Raw genomic sequence first — 10,350 nt, 5'->3', positions numbered from 1 at the left:
ATGACCAGCTTCTGGGAAAGGCTCTCCCAACAAGACGACCACATCATGGTCACAGGCTTGCTTTGAGATCACTGACACAGCTTGCTGCAGCAGCATGGCAACCTCGGCACAAGGGCAGGCCTCTTCAGTCCTTTCACTCCCACGTGGGTGGGAGGGTAAGAAGGGTGTCTGTGGTGGCATTACCATGAAAAAGACTGACACATTGCATATCTCAATAGTGCAAAACAATCCTTCACATGCCCCTTTCCCCCAGCTCTGGGTCGTCTTTCTAGACAGAGCCCCCCTCGGAGTGGACGCCAGCACTTTTCTCCTCTCTCCTCTACCTCTGCCCCCAGTGTCTACTCTGAGTGTTTTTTTAATTTAAAATTTTTTATTTTGAAATACTTACAGATTCACAGGAAATTAAACAATTTTGAAAAATGAGTAATAAAACGGGAGGGTGACCTACCTGATTTCAGACAGATAGCTACAGTAATCAAGAATATGTGTTATGTCCCAACAGGGACCTACTGTAGAGCACATGGAACTCTGTTCAATGTTATGTGGCAGCCTGGATGGGAGGAGGGTTTGGGGAGAATGGATACATGCATATGTATGGCTGAGTTCCTTTGCCGTTCGCCTGAAACTATCACAACATTGTTAATTGGCTATGCTCCAATTCAGTTCAGTTCAGTCACTCAGTCGTGTCCCACTCTTTGCGACCCCATGGACTCTAGCACGCCAGGCTTCCGTGTCCATCACCAACTCCCAGAGCTTGCTCAAACTCATGTCCATCGTGAGTCGGTGATGCCATCCAACCACCTCATCCTCTGTCGTCCCCTTCTCCTCCCACCTTCAATCATTCCCAGCATCAGGGTCTTTTCCAATGAGTCGGTTATTCGCATCAGGTGGCCAAAGTATTGGAGTTTCAGCTTCACTATCAGTCCTTCCAATGAATATTCAGAACTGATTTCCTTTAGGATTGACTGGTTTGCTCTCCTTGCAGTCCAAGGGATTCTTAAGAGTCTTCTCCAACACCACAGTTCAAAAGCATCAATTCTTCAGCGCTCAGCTTTCTTTATAGTCCAATTCTCACATCCATACTTGACTACTGTAAAATAAAAAAATTAAAAAAAAAACAAACCTGTGTGTTATTGACAGAAGGATAGACGTGTAGATGAGTGGGGCTGAAAGGGGTCCACAAAGAGAATCTCACAAATATGGCTGTTTCAGTCTTTAAAAAGGAAAACTATTTTGAAATAATTGTAGATTCACAGGAAGTTGTAAAGATAGAACGGGCAGATCCTGCGTACCCCTCACCCCATTTCCACCTCAGACCTTTGATTTCCGTGTTGCTGTGATATTGGACTGCTCTCTCTCCTCTACTCAAGACTGTTCAGAGTGTGCCCATCTGTCGTCCTGGCCTGGTGTGCCTGGGGCCTCAGTGGTGAGGGTGTAAGTCCTCCACTAAGGGCTCAGACTGGGTAGTCCTGCCCCACCATCTGAGTCACCCTATATCTGATCCCACCAGGTGTGAGGTCAGAAGCCACTCACAGGGGTCCTACTGTCTGGGGAAAGGATCTGGGATCCGGGCTTGCCAGGGGTGCTAAGGGGAGGCAGGTTTCAGGGGGAGCCTCCCTGTTTTGCCAGGGCCGCCTGTGCCAGAATCTACCAATGGAGGGAGTTGGCTGGAAGGTCTCCCTTGTTCTGCGCTGACCTGCCAGGTGACTGTACACCCTTCTGTTCTCTGGGTCTCACCTCCTCAAAAGTGCAATTAGACACGGACCCCGTGATCTTAGGCCCCTCATCTGTGACATGCTCAGGGTGCCTGGTGACCGCCTTCCACCAACAAGAAAGGCCTGATTCCCTACTGCCCTCAGAGTGGAGTTCAAGGTTATTAAAGCAGTCAAGGCTCTGCATGGACTGAGCTGTGACTCCGGCTCTCACTACTTCCTGCCTTCTCCTTTCAGGCTCCAGCTTCATGGAACCAACCATCACTCCCCAGACCCGCAGGCTTCCTTCTCTTGCTGATCTCCTGCCTTGGACTCCCAATACTATCTCCTCTTGGAAGCCCCCACTAACTGCCTTCAACCCCCCTGCTCCTGTTCTTATCTGTTCTTGCCTGCTATGTCTGGCCCTGATCTTGACTGGCTATGCCTGGCTTGGCCAACAAGGCCGAGAGAAGGGCGACACAGGGTCCTGCTGTCCAGCACAGACACAACTCAGACCCTCACTGAAGGGGACGGAACCCTGGCTGCCTCCAGTCTGGAGGGACGATGCTGCCTCTTCCTCTTCCCTCCATCTTCCACCCTTCCCACTCTTTCCTCCCTTTCTCCTCCTTCTCCTATGGCTCCATGGGCTGTCCTGCCTGGGGCGGGTGAACTCACACTCTGATGTGGCTTGGCCAAGCTTTCCTTTGAATGCAATGAAAACCAAACAACTCATTGCTCATAGTTGTTAGAAAAAGTCCATAGCTGCCTGTTTACCCACCCTGGTACCACCAGCTGGATTTTCCTATTCCTCAGAGCCCAAGCTTTCAGGGAAATATAGAATTCTAGGACCTTAGAATCACAGGCTAATGGAATCATTGAATCACTGAATCAGAAAGCCACACTAATGATATCTTACTATTATATTACATTAAAGCCAGAAATTCCTTTTACCACACGGAATCTTTGCATATGGAATCCTAGAATCCCCAGCAAGGTGGTGCCAAAAACATCAGGTTGGACCCAAGAGTCCACTGCCTGTGTAACTATGTGCCATGGACTGAATGTTTGTGACCCCTCAAAAGTCACGTGTGTGCATGCTAAGTTGCTTCAGTTGCGTCCGACTCTTTGCAACCCCCTGGCCTGTAGCCCACCGGACTCCTCTGTCCATGGGATTCTCCAGGCAAGAATACTGGAGTGGGTTGCCATTTTCTCCTTCAGGGGATCTTCCCAACCCAGGGATCAAACCCGCATCTCTTAGGTCTCCTGCATTGGCAGGTGGGTTCTTTACCACTAGCGTCACCTGGGAAGCCCCCAAATTTGTGTATTGAAGTACTAATCCCCAGTGTGATGGTATTTGGAGGTGGGGCCTTTGGGAGGTAATTAGGTGATGAGGGTGGAGGCCCCTCAGTGGGATTAGTGCTCCTTATAAGAAGAGACACAAGAGAGAGGATTTCTCTCACTGTGTGAGGACACAGTGAGGGGCTGTCCATCTGCAAACCAGGAAGTTCACCTCACCAGACACCAAGTTGGAGAGAATTTTGATCTTGAACTTCCCAGTTTCCAGAGCTGTGAGAAATAAATGTTTGCTGTTTAAGACACCATGAAAGCCCTCTGTACAGGGTCACACATCGAGAAGCAGAGAAGGTTGTCGCCCTCCTAGCTGGGGCTCCTGCCCTACACAAGACCCCGACGTGAGATGGGCTCAGCTCTGATGATGCTGTCACATGTGGTTCTGGATAAGGCACTCAACCATCTGACCTCTGGTTTCATGGCAGCAAGGGCATAATAATTATCGGTGGGTAGCTTGTATCTCATGTTCTAGGCTTTCTCCTGATGTGAGGTGTTCAGCGGCTTGAACAGTGCAGGGCTCTCCAAGAAGCTTTGGTGACCTGATAGGATTCAGAGGTGAGAGCAGGAAAACCTGGTGAGCAGGGACAAAGCTGGGCTGTGGCCACGAGTCACACTGAGGACGTTGATCTCAAGCCCGTGGGGAAGAGGACAGACAATACCTCTGGTTAAGCCTTTCTTGGGTCTCCATCCCACCCCGCACACCCTCCCTGACAATAAATCTGAGACATACGTGTAACTGCCTGAACCTCCTTTCCTCATCTGCAGAGCACAGGCAGTACCACTCTGGGATCAGGACTAGTAGCAGTCCTCTCCCCACATTTCTGGGCATGCTTTTCCTCTCTGAGGCTCAGTTTACCTATCTAGCGCTTAGCAAGGAGATATGAAATGGAGTGCAGCTTTTCTGGTAGCAGCACTGAAAGCAACTAACCTAAAGGAGGGCTTTCCTGATAGCTCAGTGGTGAAGAATCTGCCCGCCAACGTAGGAGATGCAGGTTTAGTCCCTAGGTGGGGAAGATCCCCTGGAGAATGAAATGGAAACCCACTCCAGTGTTCTTGCCTGGGAATCCCATGGACAGAGGAGCCTGGTGGGCTACAGTCCATCAGTCCATGGGGTCACAAAAAGCCAGACATGACTGAACGACCAAGCACAGGACTCAGACCCCAGATCTGCAGTTTCCTTGTGGGCAGGACTAAAACGCGTTCACTTTTAAACCAAAGCACAGTGTGGGCAATGATACACATTAAAGACAAAGAATAGTATCAACTGTGCCTTAGAGGAAACCGTGCTGGTCACCTGGTCATCTGTCACTACTACCTTCTCACAGGTATCCATGCAGTCATTTCAGCTGCCTCTCAGAGAGGCTGAGTGTCTTCCTCCAGGTCACACAGTAAAGAATTGGTCCAGAAGTGTCTCTACCCCAGCTATTCTGTCTCCCTACGGCTGTTTTCCTTTTTCTGTTTTACTTCACCAGATGGCATTTGGCTTCACAGCCTCTGACTTATTTACAGATTGGGGGAGAGGGGGCTGGGGCTGGGGAGGGGAGCTTTCTTTCAGGACATCAAAGTCAACCAAGTTTGTGCCCTTGGTGGGCGGTCTGGAGGAGCCTGCCTCGTCAGCATATCAGCAAAGTCAAGCCCTCTCCAGAGAGGTAGGGGTGAGGTGGGGGTTGGGGGCTGGGTTGGGATCAGATTGCCCTGAATGGAAACAAACTCCAACCCCAAACCAAACCCAAATAGAGATTCCAGGAGGAACGGGGTGTCCCAAGCTATCCCAGGCTATGCTGGGACAGGGAGGGAGGGGCCAGACAATGAACTCTTCCAGCTCCCCAAGGGGTGTGTGGTTCCCAGGCCTGTGTTGAGCACTCGTCCCTCAGAGACCCAGGCAGATAGAATTTCTATCCCATGAGCCAAGAGCCAGCCAGTGCAGGAGAGCAGCTCTAGGCCTGGTTTTCTGTCTGCCTGATAAACATTCACAGAGGGCTTGCTGTCTTCTAGCAGCCACCAGAGAATGATGTGGGTAAGGGGCCAGGCCAGCACCAGTGTTTCTAGAGTAGTAACACAGAGTCTGTGGGCACATTAAACTGATGGTAACTGGCCTTTTTAGGGCCCTTAGCACCTAGTGCTCAGCTGGGGACCCTTGGCTAGCGGTCTGTGCTCACATTTGGAAGTGCGTCTGGCTTCCAAGGAAAATAGTAGCTGAAGGTAAAACCAGCCCTAACACTCATTAGGGCAGCAAGAAGCACCTCAGGCTAATTTTCACCAGGGAGACAGGTCCTTTATTTAAAATCTGTGGGACCCTGGTATTGGAGGAAGGAAAGGGAGAGAACTAGCAAATGCTGAGTGCCTATCAATTGCTAAACCCTGGGCCATGACCTTATTTTTTTGTTTGTTTGTTTAACTTTTTATTTTGTATTGGGGTATAGCAGATTAACAAACAATATTGTGATAGTTTCAGAGGAACAGTGAAGGGACTCAGCCATACATATACGTGGATCCATTCTCCCCCAAGTCCACCTCCCGTCCAGCGGGCCAGCCCCTTATTTAAAATACACCCTCAGGTTAGTCCTGACCTGAGAGATAGGGGTGATTAGCACCCCATTTGGCAGATCACTCAGAGAGGTGATCAGATCACCAGGGGGTACACTGGTGTGGGGGCAGGCTGGTTGGGGGGGTAGTTGGGGAGTTTCCCTAGACCAGGCAGCCAGGACTTCTGCCCTCTGTTCTTTTCAGCCGGAAAACTAGCCAAACAGAGCCTCAGCTGTGGCTCCAGTGTCCTTGTGGTAGAGGTTTGGAACGTGTCGTCACCTTTTCTTTACCCTACTTTGTATTTCCTCTGTGCCTAGGTTGTTTCTAATGCATCATGTATACTCCTTTTGTATCATTGTGAACTTATTTTCTCTTTTTCATTTGATTAATCTTTTATTTTTGCTAGTAGGCAGGCACCTTCTGGGGTGAACTGAGCCCGCTGAAAACTCCTCGTGGGTCACTCTGTGGGTGGGGCCCCGGCAGCCATGTTTATCCACCTGGGATCCTGGCTCCTGATTGGGAAGCGTGAACAGGTGACCCAGAGACCATGTTTGTTCTCTTGCTGAATTGGGAGTTGAGGGTTCAGCTTTGTCTGTCAGTCCATCTTCAAGTGTGGCCAGTATTGAGGGGCAGGTGAAGGGAGGGCTGAGGGGTGTATTTCCTCCCCCATGAGTCCAGGAAGGCATCTGCAGAGAGAGGCAGTGATGAGAAGCGCCGTGGCCCTGCCCCCTCAGTTCCTGGCTGCTTTTCTAGCTCTCTAGAGTTGGTGATGGACAGGGAGGCCTGGCGTGCTGTGATTCATGGGGTCGCGGAGAGTCGGACACGTCTGAGCGACTGAACTGAACTGAACTGAACTGAGAGACCAAAGCTGGCCTGAGAACACCATGGAACACCATGTCCTTAGAGTGAATAACCATTTTGGCCTAATCTGAGAATCTTAACCGAACAGCTGATTCATTTGCAACTTAAAAGTGGGAGAACCACTTAATGCAACGAGGCCTTGTCTCTGATGGGCAACAGCACCCATCCTCACCTTTGTTCTCGGTTCTGAGGTCTCTCTCAAGAGAGGCATAATCAGTCCTCCCCACTAATAAAGCCTTCCTTTTTTCTTTGGTGCCACTCTCCCTTCAGGACCATTGTTCTACACACTCACACACACACTCACACACACACTCACACACACACACACACACACACACTCACACACACACTCACACACACACACACACACACCTGTTCCCACTGCCCTAAGCCCATCACTTTGCCCTTCCACCCACACGTACCCTCTCCCAGAGGGCTCCAAACTCAATACGACCTCCCAGTCCCATCCCTATCTCCTATTACCCTTGAAATTCTTGGTCTAGAGCAGGGAGCACCTCAGCACAGCTGGGGCGATGGGAGAGGGTGGGTTGGGAGGCAGGGGGCTTGCGGTCCAGCCCCAGCCGCCCGCCGCTTCTCCCCGTGCTGCGGTCCCGGGTGTGAGCCTGGGGGAGGTCTCTGTCCTCCTCTCTGGACCTCTGCCTTGGCACAGACTGAAGTCAGTTCTGGATAGCTCTGCTTTCAAGGGTGCAGAGTGGGTCCTAAATCCAGTATGACTGTTGTCCTCACAAGAAGACAAGGAGATACAAACACAGGCACGGGAGTAGACGGCCATGTGACAACCGGGACAGAGATTGCAGTGATGCAACTACAAGCCAGGACGTGCCAAGGATTGCAGGCCACCAGTGGAAGCTGGAAAAATGTGAAGAAGTCTTCTCTAGAACCTACAGAGAGAGCATAGCCCTGCCTGATCCTGGACGTGGACATCTCGCCTCTAGAACTGTGAGAGAATAAATTGCTCTTGTTTCTAGGCTTCCAGTTGTGGTACTTGGTTATGGTGGTCCTAGGAAACACATATGGGGGGGGCCTTTTAGCTGACTCTGCAGACTTCACCCAGCTTCCCTCCCAGGCCAAGGGCGCCCTCTCCCACTGCTGCCTGCCTTCTTCTTTCTGTTTCAGCCACACCAAATAATTGTTCCAGTTTTCCCTTCCATGTCTTTTCTCATACTGTGCCAGAAAACACATCTCTTCACCCAGTTTACTTTAGAACTTTACTCACGCCCTCAAAGCTTCTCTCGGACAATCATCTCTTCCAGGAATAATAGCCAACATTTATCGAATCTTACTGTGGGTCCGGCACTGTCTTAAGTGCTTTTTGTCAACTGTTTCATCCAGTCCTCATAATAACTCTGGGAGGGAGGTGTCCCTATCCCAGATGGGGGAAACCAAGCCCCAGAAAGACCTCCATGAGCCGCCCACAGTTCTAAGGGGTACCGGCCTGCATGGCAGAAGCTGTGCCCCACTGCTGCCCTGTGTCACCGCCAGCCCTGCCTGGAGAGCCTTCGGCTTCCCCAGGAACATCTGCTCTTCCAGGCCTCTAGCTGCTCATGTTTCAGGATAACAAATTATGCTGTAACAGGAGGTGAAATTAAATGCCGGCCAAATAGTTTTCCATGGCTATTTCATGCAAAATAATTCCAAGGCATCCGTCTTCCTCACCATGTGGGGTTAGAACACATGAAACAGGGAAGGACCAAGGAGCCAGACCTCAACCTGGCTTTCACAAATAAATAAGACACAGGTGATATCATGGCCAGCAGGCGGCTGCAGAGGAAATCAGGGCTTTTATGACACAACTGGCCTGTCAGGGCCTAGACCTCCTGCCTGGCCTCTGAAAGAGAATACCAGTGGACGCCCCTGTGATCAAGCCGGCACCACTCACTGATACGCCCACCCAGGGTCTCCTTCCAGGCCCTCAGCCCCACCTGGCAGCCCCCCACCCAGCTTCCCCAAGGGCCAGCTGCCAGCATACACGCCCACCCACTGATTTTCTCACTCATTCACTCTGTATTCATCCACTCTGTACTAAGAGTATAGTAAGCAATCAGTAAAAAGATTTTTTGAATGAATACAATTTCTCACTTCTTCCCACCTCCCTCCCACTGTCTCAGTAGCACTCACACCTCCAAGATATAAAAGCCCAGGGTGGTACTCTCACCTGCCACAAAGCAGCACCTTCAGAGCAGCATGTCATGGGCCCCAGGGGCCTTTGGGGGCTGAAGTAGATGCCTCCTCAGAGGATTTTTGTGCTTCTTTTCTTGGTAGGTGAGGAGTGAGAGAAAGTTCAGGCCTCAGTCTCAGTTACTCGGTAAATTTAGGCTCTTGACTGATAGGCTGAGAAGGCCTCAGGTGATGGTGGGGGTCGGAGTGGGAAAGGTGGCAGGGAGGGTGCCTGGGGCGTCCGTTGGCCTCTGTTGTTTTTGGCTTCAGTGCTGAAGTTCGCACAGTTCTTTGGCGCTGACCCACTGGGTCTGATTATTTGCCACAGCCAGCCCCTCCTCCTCACACCTCTAGGCTTTTGTAGACACTGTTGCTTCTATCTGGATCCCCTTTCGTTTCTCAAACCTCTCCAGCCTGTGGCTCCTATTCATCCTTCAGAACCCATCAGTGTCTCCCTGCCATGGTTAGGACAGTGGTCTCAGCGTGGGGTCAATATAATCAGCAGCAGAATGTCTAGAGACTGTGCCTGGGCATTCGGGCAGCACCTTCAGAGCAGCATGTCGTGGGCCTCATCAAGCCCCACAGGAGCCTGGCCTGCAGCCTGAGAACCCTGCTTAAAGGCTCTGTCCTCTCTGCCGACCCCATGGCACTCCTTCCTCTTTGTTCGGGGCATGTCTGTGCAGGGGGTCTGTTCCCCTGCTGTCCTGAGAGCTCCTTGAGACAACAGTCTGCAGAATATCCTGGTTAAGAGCCCAAGGCTTTTAAAAAAAGTAGCTTTATTGAGATATCGTTCACATACCATGCAACCCACCCATTTAAAGTGTACAGCGGCTTTTGGTGTATTGTAGTATTCATTTTTAAAATCTCAGTTAAAATGTATGTGTGAGCATGCTCAGTCGTTTCAGTCATGCCAGACTCTTTGTGACCTATGGACCATAGCCCGCCAGGCTCCTCTGTCCATGGGATCCTCCAGGCAAGAATACTGGAGTGGGTTGCCATACCTTTCTCCAGGAGATCTTCCCAACCCAGGGATCGAACCCGTGTCTCTTGTGTCTCCTGCATTGCACTGGGGAAGCCCAAAATATATACAACATCAAATTGGCCATTTTAACCATTGTTCTGTGCACTATTCAGTGACATTAATTACCTTGGCAATGTTGTGCCACTCTAAGAGCCCAAGACTTTTGGCTTCTGATAGACCTCAGTTCTATCCCAGTTCTTCCACCCCGTGGTTGTGTAACCTCCACTCCGAGGCCCTACTTACTCACCTGGAAACTGAGCACTCTGGGAACCACCTTGCACGGTCACTGTGAGCATTACATGAGCCAACGATGGTAAAAATGTCTTGCAGACTGTGGGAACTGTGTGTATCCCCGTGTGGACCCCTGCTGCATGGCATCTTCACTCATGTGCTGTGTGGACTCTGGCAAGTCCCTGGCCCTCTCTGGCCTCAGCTCCTGACTTTAACAAGAAGTGGTTCCTTCATCATGGTGGTGGTCTCAGGGCTTACGCCCCACACCCTCTGAGAACTTCCCCCACATCCCAGTGGCTCTGGCAACCATACTAGACCATGTGACGCGGCCACAGATGATTGGACCTGGAAGACATGTGACTGGCGTGCTACTGTGGTGGTCTCTGGTGTTGGAGCTGGGAGGTGAGTGTATACGGTGCCCAAGGTGGCAGTCAGGGGAGACCCAGTTGAAACAGGTGGCAGGGCCATATCCTGACCTTCCAGGCCAAAGAG

At 51.0% G+C, this 10,350-nt stretch overlaps 1 long non-coding RNA gene across 1 annotated transcript; it reads right to left on the bottom strand.

Annotated features, from left to right (window-relative positions):
* Positions 1-413: 413 nt before the first annotated feature.
* LOC129554040 (uncharacterized) lies at positions 414-8,758 on the bottom strand. Its single transcript, XR_008685554.2, has 3 exons — positions 8,605-8,758; positions 5,985-6,253; positions 414-1,090 (listed from the first exon to the last, which is right to left on the bottom strand). It is a non-coding gene; the product is annotated as an uncharacterized LOC129554040 (long non-coding RNA).
* Positions 8,759-10,350: the final 1,592 nt, after the last annotated feature.

Source organism: Moschus berezovskii, chromosome 14, assembly GCF_049115385.1.
Source record: "Moschus berezovskii isolate FMDL1 chromosome 14, NW_MosBer_1.0, whole genome shotgun sequence".
In the NCBI taxonomy this organism is placed as follows: Eukaryota; Metazoa; Chordata; class Mammalia; order Artiodactyla; family Moschidae; genus Moschus; species Moschus berezovskii.
This window is presented reverse-complemented; position numbering and strand designations above follow the sequence as displayed.